This window comes from Heptranchias perlo, chromosome 16 (assembly GCF_035084215.1).
Source record: "Heptranchias perlo isolate sHepPer1 chromosome 16, sHepPer1.hap1, whole genome shotgun sequence".
NCBI lineage: Eukaryota > Metazoa > Chordata > Chondrichthyes > Hexanchiformes > Hexanchidae > Heptranchias > Heptranchias perlo.
The window spans coordinates 52,732,243-52,746,806 of NC_090340.1; positions in this window are offsets into that span (position 1 = coordinate 52,732,243).

Below are 14,564 nucleotides of genomic sequence, written 5' to 3' on the forward strand. Positions count from 1 at the left end.
AGAAATCTTTTGATTTTCTCCAGCTGTAGCTCCTCAGTGGTGCACATTTCCTTACTAGGGGTTAATGCCTTTCTACATGTTGTAGTCAAGTAATGGGCCTTTTTACAGTACAGAGTTGATAGCAGTTTCTTTTATAGACTCAAAAGCAGTACACCTGCCAAAATAAGCAATATGTGCTGTTTCTCTCAGGGACAACTCTCTCTCATAAATCATACTATTTCAAATAGCAGTTAAACATGCTTCATAACATATATAAGCTATATTTATCAATGCAAGATAAAAAAGGGTTTATCCAGTGTAAACACTAGGACTACTGTAGAAAGCTTGGCACGTCCTCTTCACTTAACTTGCTCATAAATTCATCCGTCTACCACATGCGTGTCTGAGAGGAAAGTCGATTATTCATTTTCATCTTTAACTCTAACAGCTCACAGTAGCTCGGTTCCAATAATTATTTATTAAATCTGGGAGTACGTTATAAAGCAAAGTAAATTAGCAGAATTTTCTGGTACAAACTGACATTGGCCAGAATGTTGTATGGAGCATTTTGGAGGGTGGGATTGAGCCAACACCAGCGCAACTTTGAACTGGCTTAAAGGGGGACTCCAAAGCCCAGTGGTGAAGTCATACCTTTCATTAAATTATTGACTTTTCTCTCCGTTTAATTAACAGGAATGCTTCTCAGCTGTTTCTCATTCCTCTGGTTGGACTACTCTGCACTTACTTATTTGGGCCACCTGGGTTGCCATGGCATTCTTTTCTCTACTAAGAAGTCTTGATGAATTATGTCATGTTATGTCACCGTGAATTTGCAATTCCAATATAGAGCACTCCCCCGACCCCACCCGCCCCCCCCATTATAAATTTAACTTCATTACTTAAATAAGGGTGATGTCATGCTGGCTGGCTGTAAGTCCATAGTGACATAATTTGCCCATATTTCTTAGCAGGAACAAAGATCGCAAGGCAACCAAGGTGGTCTAAATAAGTGAGGACCAAGTACTGAGATCAGAAGAATAAGAAACAGCTGAGAAACATTTTCAGTTATTAAATTGAGGGCCATAATTTATATTATGTTTGTGTCACATAATTGAGTTAAAATAAATACTTGTATTCACATAGTACTTATCACCTCATCCAAACATCTCAAAAGTGCTTTCCACAATGTATTACTTTAGGAGTGCAGTGACTGCTTTGTGTATAATTCAGTTCCCGTACAAATAAGGTCAGTAATTTTTGTTCCCTTTTTTTTCTAATGTTCTTCTCTCCTGAGGACAGTGATTCATTTTAAGCAAAATTCTAGACACTAGCTGTGTCCTGATGCCTTGCCCAGTTGACTATTCCTCATGTTTGAACCTAAATTGTTGGGGTAGAAAATCATCTTGGCCGGTAGTGCAAAAACGGGTGAATCGCATCTGCCGCCCATTATACTGCCCATCCCATAATCAGACTCACTGACATCAATACAACTGAATATCAAGTAGGACGTGTAACAGGTGGTCGATGTGATAAACCCTGTTTAGAGCTACCGTCCGAGATGAATTTCTAACCGTGAGTTTTAGTAGGCTCTTTAACCAAGGGAGGTATCACAGCCTTGTCCGATCCTGTCATCAGCCGCATGCACACTTTGGAAGAGTGACTGATTTTATTTCTCCCCCTCCTCTTGTGATGACATCAGTTGTAATGCCGTTTGCCACCCCAGTTCAGATCAGCATAATTCAGCACCACAAGGTATTGTCCATTTACCTATTGCTGGGAGCCCTGTGAAACCCATTTCTTGGAGGGAGAAGTGGGAAAATTCTTAAAAGGAAATGTCCAAGCATCTTCCTTTAGACTTTATTCTGTTGCAATCTATTGGATGGAATGGTAAACATATTTGTTGCAATCATTGTTGCATTACATCACTAATAACAAAGTTTTAAAACAGTTTTACAGATTTATTCAAAGTGTTTCATAATAATGATGATGTATGTAAAATGCAGGAAGAAATATCACAAGACTTATCTATATTCTGTTGACTATTCTTCTCGTTAGTAACAGCTCTTATCCACTTACAGTCATTTATTCTGGAAAAAGCAGTGCTAAATGAGACAGCACCAAGATATATATAATAGTTCCTTTGTTCTCAAGCTCAGGTGAAAGGTCTACCCCTGAATCATTATCCTAACTTTTCTCTTTTCAGGTTTTGAACATTATCTTTGTATTTTCTGTTTTTATTTCCTCCTTTACTACCAGAAATTGCAGAATTAAACCAGGCATTGAGCAACATAAAGGAGGAAATCAAAACAGAAAACACAAAGATGTTCTTCAACACCTGAAAAGAGAAAAGTTAGGATAATGATTCATGGGTGGACCTTTCACCTGAAAAGCCCCTTCACCTTCAGCCAAATTGTCAACCTGTTTTTTCTCTTTCAGATACTGATAGAACGACTTTGCTTTTCTACCACTTTCTCTCAGATTTGCAATGTTTTTCATTTTTATCATAGCAAAAGGAAATTAGATCAATCCGGGGATCTGAGGCATCTTTAAATTATGATCACATAAAAAGCATGGAACATGATAACACCATTGAACTCATGAATCTGTTGAGAGATGACATTATCCAGCTCTCTATAAAATGCTAAATGTCATGGATAATGTAAGCAGGTTATCTAATTTAAACAGTGATCACAGAACTAGAGGACAAATACCAAATTAAAAAGCCTCAAGCAAGAGTAATGATGAGAAATAACTTTGTCATAAGAAGACCATACAAAACATGTTACAATTGCCCTGTCATGAAATATACCCCAAGGAAAACTCAGTGTAAGTATCTGCATGTAATGCTTCATCTGCAATGTAGGATGCAGTGTGTTGTCCTGTATTGTGTCGTGACCTGACCTGAGGAGATGTGTAAACATTTGTACAACTTAATAGAAAATCATTTGATAAAAGAAAACTCCCAAGGGAGGTACGTAGCCACAGGTAAAAATTCGAAGGAGTTGAAGTTCTGTGAAATCGCTCCTGTCCCACTAAAATAATCTGGACATGGCAAGAAAACAGTCTATAATAGTCAACCCTGACTAATATCAATGCATTGGTAATATCTCAAAAACAAAATACTGCAGATACTGGAAACCTGAAATAAAAACAGAAAATGCTGGGAAAGCTCAGCAAGTGAGGCAGCACCTGTGGAGAAAGAAACAAAGTTAACGTTTCAGGTCAAAGACCTTTCATCAGAACTGGAAGAGTTAAAGTTTTTAAGCAAGTACAGAGCCAGGGAAAGGGGAGGGGAGGAAATATATTACAAAGGGGAAGGTCTGTGATAGGACAGAGGGGAAGAGTGATTAAATGACAAAAGACAAGGCCATGAGAGTGGTAATGGGACAGGTTAAGAAACAAAAGATCAGTCTAGAGGAGCTGTAAATGGCAACATCAGAACCATAACCAGCAGCTGCAGTCCAACAACCAACAAAAAAATGGGAGCAGTGGTTATAGTCTGAAGTTATTGAAATCAATGTTGAGTCTGGAAAGTTGTAAAGCACCTAAACAAAAGGAAACAAAAGTGCCTTTCATTTAGGCACTTTACAATCTTCCGGACTCAACATTGATTTCAATAACTTCAGACCATAACCACTGCTCCCATTTTTTTTTTGGTTGTTGGACTGCAGCTGCTGGTTATGGTTCTGATGTTGCCATTTACAGCTCCTCTAGACTGATCTTTTGTTTCTTAACCTGTCCCATTACCACCCTCCTTGCCTTGCACCATCATCCCTTTTGTCATGTAATTACTCTTACCCTCTATCCTATCACAGACCTTCCCCTTTGTAATATATTTCCTCCCCTCCCCTTTCCCTGGCTCTGTACTTGCTTAAAAACTTTAACTCTTTAACATCTCCCAGTTCTGACGAAAGGTCTTTGACCTGAAACGTTAACTCTGTTTCTTTCTCCACAGGTGCTGCCTCACTTGCTGAGCTTTTCCACTTTTTATCACAGGTCTTTTATCTTTGATCCCTGCAGCATAGAAATCATCATTTTCAGAACATTTTGTTATGTGTCTATACATAATCTTCACTCTGTTCTCAACCATATTTGTTTTAAAGAGCATAACATTTGTTAGGATTCCATTCCCTATGTATACTATGCTGTGCAAAATGAAATATTATAATCACTGGTCTTGTTTGAGCCTTGTTAATTTTGCACTTAATGGGGGGTGATTTTAAACCCCAAGAACGGGTGGGCTGGGGACGGGTGGGAGTTGAAAATAGTTCTTTTTTTGGGTCGCAATCGCAAAACTTTCGGACTTTGCATTCCCAGTGGGAAGCCTGTACTTTTACGCACCAACATTAAACCCAGAAATAAAGCTGGGTTGGGGTCACAACCCAAAAAACAACTATTTTCAACTCCCACCCGCCCCCTAACCCACCCGTTCTTGGGGTTTAAAATCACCCCCATTGTCTCTTGTTCTGTGATCACAGTTTAGTTAAATAATCTGCCTATATCGACACTACCCATATCTTTCAGCATTTTACAAACCTGAGTCATTTCCCCTCTCCATTACCTGTACTCCATTTAAATAATATTCAAATCTATGAGCTTCACTTCGCAACTTAACAGTTTAAGTCCCAGATTAATCTCAGTTGTTCTTTCCTGAAAGTTGTCCAATGCATCAATAGTAATTTTTTTGAAAGCAGAGTGCTCAAAATTACTCACAATATTGTAAAATATGGCCTTACCAATAAGTATAAGTTTAAATTAACGTGTTTTAACTCATAACAAATGTCTTAAGACATATCCTATTATATTGTTGATAAGTTCAGGTAAGGGCAAGGTCTTGCACATTGGAAGAAAAATGGGGAGCACATTTTATTTAATAAATTGTGTTGTAATAGGGGACAAACAGAAAAAAAATCTGAGAGTGATAGTAAACTTAACTTTTACCATGTCATGGCATTTCAGAATAACAACTAAAAAATAGATTGCTGAGAAATATTACTACACCAGCGGAGATTAAGTTTGAGGTCGTCATCCTGATGCTATACAGTGCTCTGGTCAGACTGCACCTTGAATACTACATTCAGTTCTAGACACTGAGGCACAAGGGAAACATCCACACCCTGGAAATAGCACAGAGAAGGACAATGAGCTAATCCCTAGTGTCAGAGCTATGAAGAAAGGTTAGAAAAATTTGGATTCTTCAGCTTTGAAAGGAGCTAATGAGAGGAAATTATATAAAATAGTAATAGAAAAGGTAAAATCCTGAGCACTATATCAAGTTAAATCTTGATTGCAGGACAAGAGGGCACAGGTTCAAACTAGCAAATGGTACATTTAAGACTGATGCCAAAAAGTAGTTCTTCACTCAAAGAGTAATTCATACTTGGAATGGACCTCCAGATGATGCATTGGAAGCAAAACCCTGGAATCATTTAAGAAACAGTTCAATGCCATGAGGGGTCACTGCAGAATTATTGCTGGATGCATTAGTTAAAGTTAGTGAACTGAATACCCTACTTCAGCCATATCTATCTTATGATCTTGTTATATTTTCAGTGAACAGTCAAGAATCGCATCCAACAACTTTTTCTTTACCATCTTTGCTAATGAATACCCCATCATTATGTATCCACCAGTTACAATGCACAGAATTGTAAGGCAACGTTCTTTTGACTGGTTACGTATGTTTGGAGTTCTGAAATGTTCCCAGGAGGCCTTTGAGCACCTTCTGTCACCCCTTTATTGTGTACATATATTTCACATTTCCTGTTCCTATGTATATAACCTTATATTTATCTATATTAAAATTCAACTATTTTTCCTTAGCCCTTCCACTTGATTTATTTGGATCCTTCTGAATGCTGATAATCTCTTCTATACTAACCTCAGATATATAACTCGATGTAATCAATAAATTTTAAAATACTACTGGAACCACATTCCTTCATGTTATTTGTAAATAGTATTTATATGCAGTTGGGCTATTTAAACGACAGACTTCTGCTTCAATCCAAAGTTACTGATGCCTGACTAGACCATTGATCAATTAATATTATCTTCTGGTTTACATTATCAGGCCAATTTTCAATCTAATGAGCTAATTTGACATTAATTCCATGATCATTTATTTAAAAGCTCTTATATAGAACTTTATGAAATGCCTTTTGAAAATCCATGTAGAACATATGCACTGGAGACTCCTTCTCACCTAAATTGTTAAACTTGTATAGAACCTTGGTTAGACCGTACTTGGAGTAATGTGAACAGTTCTGGTCTACATATTATAAAAAGGATACGGAGGCACCGGAGAAGGTGCAAAAAAGATTTACTAGGATAATACCAGAACTGAGAGGTTATACCTATCAGAACAGATTGAACAGGCTGGGGCTCATTTCTCCAGAAAAGAGAAGATTGAGGGGTGACCTGCTAGAAGTCTTTAAGATTACAAAAGTGTTTGACAGGGTAGACGTAGAGAAGATGTTCCCACTTGTGGTGGAGACCAGAACTAGAGGCCATAAATATAAGATAGTCACTAATAAGTCCAATAGGGAATCCAGGAGAAACTTTTTCACCCAGAGAGTGGGTAGAATGTGGAACTCATTACCACAAGGAGCAGTTGAGGCGACTGGCAAAGATGCATTTAAGGGGAAGCTAGATAAACACATGAGGGAGAAAGGAGTAGAAGGATATGTTTATGGGGTTAGATGAAAAAGGGTGGGAAGAGGCTCGTGTGGAGCATAAGCACTGGCATGGACCTGTTGGGCCAAATGGCCTGTTTCTGTGCTTTACATCCTATGTAATTCTATGTAAATTAGTTACCTCCTCAATGAATTCCAGTAAATTTATGAGGCATGACCTATTGTTCTAAAACCATGCTGGCTACTCCTTCAGGCCTCTATACTGTTCAGACGAACATTGATGACATCCCATAAGATGCTTTCAAGCATTCATGTCAATACGGCTGCTTTAGTAAGCTAGTTAAACTAGTTTGCTATTTAACTATAATTGGTAGATTAAAAGTGAGTGATGCTATATGTGACTTTACATCACAATTTCATACCATCCCAAAGGTATATTCTCAGCAACTTTTCACAGAATACTTTTTTCTCTTTTTTTTTGTTCATGAAAACTATCTGGCATTGTAGTAAGTTAAGTGAATTATACAAGCAGAAGACCATCAGTAATGAAGGACAATGGCTGTTTAGTATCACAGGGATTATCCACACAGCAGCTGCCTGACATGGGACCCGTAAATTAACAAACATGGTCCACTCATAAAACTATGCGGTTTACAGAGCTATGATTTCTAACAAATGGAAGAGTATGAATTACAGTACCATGTAAATATTATAGATAGAATGAAATAGGGTTTAGAGTGTGTTCAGTTTAGGATAACAGATTAGTTGGAACCTGTTACAGAAATTGGAGGGCTGAAATTATAACTGAAGCTTGAGCAGTTTATTGATTTTATTCAGTTTTCATCATGGCTACCAACTCCGGCTGCACAGCAACAACAACTTGCATTTGTATAGTGTCCCTCCTTTTGTAGAAAGTCTCAGAACACTTTACAAAACAGGAGGGCCAGATGCCAAATAAGAGGTGGATGGGTTGGGGTGAGGAGAATGAAAATATGGGTGGGTAATAGCACAAAAAATAGAAGAAAACACTATTTGGTCCATTGAGCCCGCATTTCCGAACATACTTTGTATGATTTGCATTGTTATAGACTATTCTCATCTGATTCAGTCTCCTGAATAAGCATAAGTAGGACTTCCAAAAAGATAATTCACTATAAAACATCTCTCTGACCCCAGATGGTAATCAAGCAAAAACTCCAGGGTACAACTCAGAGTTCAACCCCAACCAGTTGCATTCCACAGATGACATTCCTGTAGGACTAGAACTGTCATATTCAATAGATAATTTATTCATCCATGTTAGTGCTTATAATCCTTATATCGCCACTCCCATTCTTGGCCAACTATTCTTGCAACTCTGTTTTAAGCAAATTGATCAATGTAGCATTAATTGCTTTTGATTTGAGTCTGTCCCATTTATGCATTACTCTGTGCAAGTAGTCTAAGCTGTTTAAGTTGCCAACTTTTTTTTTACAATACTAGTGGGACCAGGTTGGCGTAACATGAAATCAAATTTTTTTAATCGTAGGTAACAAGGGAATTCACAATACAGTATACATACTGTAATATATTGTGCAATTGAATAAATGCATAAATGTCCAGGGCATTCAGAAATTCTTATACATACACTTAGGCAATTTGCTTTCTTGGAAGTAATCAAGTAGATATTTTGGCTAATGGAATTATACATTCCTAGTTAATGTATTGTAGGAGACTAGTGGCACAGTAGACTTGAATACAATTACTTCATGTCTTGGGTCTGAGTTCCAAGGATGGGATGAAAATCTCCAGTCTCTGTTAAGGGCCCTATGAAATAAGAATGGAAAGCCTCAATTCAGATGGGAGTGGGTATGAGTCTATGGTATAACAAAGGCCACAAATTGGTACTAATTTGGCAGCATCACTTTAGGGCTGAAATTACTGTTGGCACAGAGAGAATGGATTTAAATGAGAGTTACTTTTTTTCTCCTGTTTAACTCACTCTCAGGAACATATGTAAGTTTGCTCTGTGTGCTTTCAGGAAGATTGGGTGTATTACAACAAACTGTCATATGAAGAGCCAATCAAAACACACGTAGCAATGTGCCGAGGCACTCAATAACTTGCTGAACAGCCACTTGACCAATCAAACTAGCACACAGTGAGCTGATCCAGTTATGGAGAGTACTATTGTGTGCAAAGGTGAAGGGAGAGTGCAGAGGTTGTGTTAAAACTGATGGGAAACACAAAGATAAGCTGAAGCCAATTTCCAACCCCCCACTCCCCCCCCCCCCCCCCACTATTTTTTCATAGAATCATAGAAATTTACAGCATGGAAGGAGGCTTTTCAGCCCATCGTGTCTGTGCCAGCCAAAAAAGAGCTATCTAACCTAATCCCACTTTCCAGCTCCTGGTCCATAGCCTTGTAGGTACAGCACATCAAGTGTATATCCAAGTACTTTTTAAATGCGCTGAGGGTTTCTGCCTCTACCACCCTTTCAGGCAGTGAGTTCCACCTCTGGGTTTTCACCACCCTCTGGGTGAAAAAATTCCTCCGGAGCTCACCTCTAATCCTTCTATCAATTATTTTAAATCTATGCTCCCTGGTTATTGACCTCTCTGCTAAGGAAAATAGGTCCTTCCTGTCCACTCTATCTCGGCCCCTCATAATTTTATACACCTCAATTAAATCAGCCCTCAGCCTCCTCTGTTCCAAAGAAAACAACCCCAGCCTATCCAATCTTTCCTCATAGCTAAAATTCTCCAGCGCTGGCAACATCATCGTAAATCTCCTCTGTACCGTCTCTGGTGCAATCACATCTTTCCTGTAATGTGGTGACCAGAACTGTATGCAGTACTCTAGCTGTGGCCTAACTAGTGTTTTATACAGTTTTGGCATAACCTCCCTGCTTTTATGTTCTGTGCCACGGCTAATATAGGAAAGTATCCCGTATGCCTTCTTAAATGAAGGAAAGTATCCCATATGCCTTTTTTGTTCTGCTCTACACCCTGTTTTCCACACAAAAACACAAAGGGAACTGGATTTTTTTGTAAAAATCTGCTAGTGCTTGTTAAGGCCTGTCAAAACCATGTGAATGCGCTTACAAAGAAATATGTGGCAATTTTCTGCTGGGAATAAATGAAAATGACCAAAAAGGAATTAGAACACCCACTGAGCCAAAGGCAATTCAATGATCGAGCAGCTAAACTCTTCGGTAGAGTATCTTTTCAATATGGATTTTGCTGAAACTGTTACAATAACTGATTTAGTATTGTATTTGGTGGATGAGAGCTACCTAGTTCTGATGACAGCAGGTTCCTCCACAATTATGCAGTTTGCTGCATTCTGCTCACGGGCACTTTAAGCGGCTGAGCAGCCCTTGGCTCAGAGGTACTTTAAACAGATCAGCAGTAAACTGTTGAAACCCAGTGCAACACTCAGCTGTATATTTCATATTCCTCATACGTGATCAAAAGTCACAAAGTTTGGACGATGTTTAAAAATTCCTACAAGTACAAGAAGGCCAGAACTAACCGAGAACTTCATTGAAATATTATTTTCAATTACAATGGGGAATAAGGAAATGGCAGAGATGTTAAACAAATATTTTGTATCTGCCTTCACAGTAGAAGACACAAAAAACATACCAGAAATAATGGGGAACCAAGGGTCTAATGAATGTGAGGAACTTAAAGGGCTCAATTTTAGGGGGCAATTGCAGGTGGGCTCCAAAAATCGCAGAAATCCCGTTCGGGTTCGGAAGCTGGCTCCAACCCAGCGACCTCCGAATTTCCCAGGGACCCACCCGTGTGCGCGTGGGTGCCCCAAAAACGGAAGTCCCACCAGCAATTAATGCCAGCAGGATGACAGTTAAAGAGCCAAATGTACCTCATTGAGATACTTAAGGCACTTTACCTGTGACAGATTAAGTGATTGTAACGATTTTTAACTTACCTGGGCGGATTGCCCACCGCTTCTGATTCACGCCTGGAGAAACTAAATAAATTAAATTAAAAAATCATAGAAGGAAGTTAAAACACAAAATGAACTTACCTTTGCACCCTGCTCCGATATCCGATGTCTCCCTCTCCGATCTCCCCCTTTTCACCCCCCCCCCGATATCCTCCTGATGTCCCTCTCTTCACCCCCCCGATGTCCCCCTCTTCACTCCCGATCTTCCCCTCTGCCCCCCAGATCTTCCCCTCTCCCCCCCCGATACCAATCTCTTCAACCTTGATCTTCCCCTCTCCCCCCCGATACCCCTCTCTTCAACCTTGATCTTCCCCTCTCCCCCCCGATACCCCTCTCTTCAACCTTGATCTTCCCCTCTCCCCCCCGATCTTTCCCTCTCCCCCCTGATCTTCCATTCCAGCACCGGATGACGTATCGCTCTCTCTCTTCCTCTCCTCCCCCCACCCCCCCGCACGTTGCAGCTCCTGACGACAGTGAAACCCAGAGAGGACGTTAATCATCATCAATCAACATGCGATAGCATCGGAAACGGTAAGTTTTATTCATATGGATTTGTCACGCGCACCTCCACCCACCGCACCCCCCCCTACCCCCTCCCCCACCACCCCCCCACCCCAGCTGCCAACCGCCACCATCGCAAAATCGACCCCAAAGTAATTAAGATTAGTAAAGAAAAAGTTCTGGAGAAATTAATGGGACTAAAAGCCGACAAATCCCCTGAACCTGATGGACTACATCCTAGGGTTTTAAAAGACGTGGCTGCAGAGATAGTGGATGCATTGGTTTTGATCTTACAGAATTCCCTAGATTATATAATGATCCCTGTAGATTGGAAGGTAGCAAATATAACCTCCTCTATTCAAGAAAGAAGGGAGAGAGAAAACAGGGAACTGTAGGCCAGTTAGCTTTATATCAGTAGTAGGGAAAATGCTAGAATCTATTATTAAGGACGTACTAAGAGGGTACTTAGAAAATTATAATATGATTGGGCAGAGTCAACATGGTTTTATGAAAGGGAAATCATGTTTGACGAGAAGGTGGCAGATGGAGTATAATGCTGGGAAATGTGAAATTATCCATTTTGGAAGGAAGAATAGAAAAGCAGAATCTTTTTTAAAAGATGAGAGACTAAGAAATGTTGGTATTCAGAGGGATTTGGGTGTCCTTGTACACGAATCACAGTAAGTTAACATGCAGATACAGCAAGCAAATAGGAAGGCAAATGGTATTTATTGCAAGGGGGTTGGAGTATAACAGTAAGGAGGTCTTGCTGCAATTATATAGGGCTCTGGTGAGACCATACCTGGAGTACTGTGTATAGTTTTGGTCTCCTTACCTAAGGAAGGATATACTTGCCTTAGAGGGAGTGCAACGAAGGTTCACTAGATTGTTTCCTGGGATGAGAGGATTGAGTAAAATGGGCCTATATTCTCTGGAGTTTAGAAGAATGAGAGGTGATCTCATTGAAATGTATAAAATTCTTAGAGGGCTTGATAGGGTAGATGCTGAAAGGCTGTTTCCCCTGACTGGAGAGTCTAGAACTAGGGGTCATAGTCTCAAGATAAGGGGTCGGCCATTTAGGACCGAGACGAGGAAAAACTTCTTCACTCAGAGGGCTGTGAATCTTTGGAATTCTCTATCCCAGGGGGCTGTGGATGCTCAGTCATTGAATATATTCAAGACTGAGATCGATAGATTTGTGGACACTAAGGGAATCAAGGGATATGGGGATGGGGTGCAAAAGTGGAGTTGAGGTAGAAGGTCAGCCATGATCTTATTAAATGTCAGAGCAGGTTCGAGAGGCCATATAAGAACATAAGAACATAAGAAAGAGGAGCAGGAGTAGGCCATACGGCCCCTCAAGCCTGCTCCGCCATTCAATCAGACGATGGCTAATCTTCGACCTCAACTCTACTTTCCTACCTGATCCCCATATCCCTTGATTCCCCTGCAGACCAAAAATCTATCTATCTCAGCCTTGAATATACTCAATGACTCAGCATCCACAGCCCTCAGGGGTAGAGAATTCCAAAAATTCACAACCCTCTGAGTGAAGAAATTCCTCCTCATCTCAGTCTTAAATGGCCGACCCCTTATCCTGCGCCTATGCCCTCTAGTTCTAGACTGTCCAGCCAGGGGAAACAACTTTTAAGCATCTACCCTATCAAGCCCCCTCAGAATCTTATATGTTTCAATGAGATCACCTCTCATTCTTCTAAACTCCAGAGAGTATAGGCCCATTCTACTCAACCTCTCCTCATAGACAACCCTCTCATCCCAGAAATTAATCTAGTGAGCCTTCGTTGCACTGCCTCTAAGGCAAGTATATCCTTCCTTAGATAAGGAGATCCAAATATACTATATCCACTGGTTCCCCTTTATCTACCTTACTAGTTACATCCTCAAAAAACTCTAATAAATTTGTCAAACACGATTTCCCTTTCTTAAAACATGTTGACGCTGCCTAATCATATTATGATATTCAAAGTGCCCTCTTACCACTTCCTTAATAATGGATTCCAGCATTTTCCTGATGACTGATGTCAGGCTAACTGGCCTGTAGTTCCCTGTTTTCTCTCTCCCTCCTTTCTTGAATAGCAGGGTTACATTTGCTTTCAATCCGCTGGGGCCGTTGTAGAATCTCGGGAATTTTGGAAGATCATAACCAATGCATCCACTATCTCTGCAGCCACCTCTTTTAGAACCCTCGGATGTAGGCCATCAGGTCCAGGATTTATCGGCTTTTAGTCCCATTAGTTTTTCAAGTACTTTTTCTCTACTGATAATAATTACTTTATGTTCCTCACTCTCATTAGCCCCTTGGTTCCCCATTATTTCTGGTATGACCTACTCCTGCTCCTATTTCTTTTGTTCTTATATAAACTATGCAAGCAGACAGTGAATACTATTTTCAACTTGATATTGTAGTTTATTCCTTGTTTTCAATTTCAAAAGGCTGAGCTTTGTTATATATATAAAAGCAACTATTTTTCTTCTGATGCCATCAATCTGTAAATCCATCTTTCAAAGTCTTAAAATGGCCATATCAGTAAATCAGGATATACAGATTCACTCCTCTGTTAGACTTCCTATAGTTTGCTGCTCTCTGGAGCTGGATTAATGCTCTTGGCCTTTGATGAGTTAAGTGGCTATTAAACCACTAGAGAGGCTTTAAATGAACATTATTGCAGGCAAATCCTGATTGGCCAGGTTCCTACCAATAAGACTAATAACATTCTATACACCCACCCTGCAGGACACTGAACTAATTAACAGTAGGTGCCATTAAAAGGAAATAAAAAATAACGAGAATAACACCCCAGTTTCTAAAAGCAGAAAATATCTCCATCCCCCGGTCACTTGGGACAACGAGGGCAATTTTAACCTAACCCGCCCGTCGGGAAACTTACAAGATTGGTAAATTGGTAAGTGTTAAACTTACTGGTAAAACACTGGTTTTACAACCCGCCCGACTTTATTCTCCATTGAAGTCAGTGGAGAGCAATATTGGGCAGGGTGTAAAACTGGCCTTCCACCCGATCCAGTCAGTTTCCCGACGGCCGGTTAGGTTAAAATTGCCTCCAACAAGTCTTAGTACTGTACTCTGCATCAATACACAAGTTGGCACAGGCAATCAGTTCAGATATAAAAGCATCCCTCGTGCCTGATATTGCAAAGGGCCTTGTGAAGCAGAATTTAATAGATTAAATGATCCATTGAAATACAGAAACTGGTCTGCAGGAAGAAAAGGCCCTGTAAAGTAAATGTTCAATTATCCTCTGTGGAGCCAGGAGAGTAGGAGTACCCCGTTTGGGCTCCACAAGGAAAGTCTGGGCCTCTGCTGTCCAGGGCTACTCCTCTTCCCTCATGTGAGACCCTACTTAAAACCACGCAACTTACCTGAGTGTTGGAGGGTGGCCTCCGGGACACCCAATCTTCGTTTGCCTCTTTTCTACCGGTATCAGGTGGGCAGGTGGCCAGCAGAATGCAAATGAGGC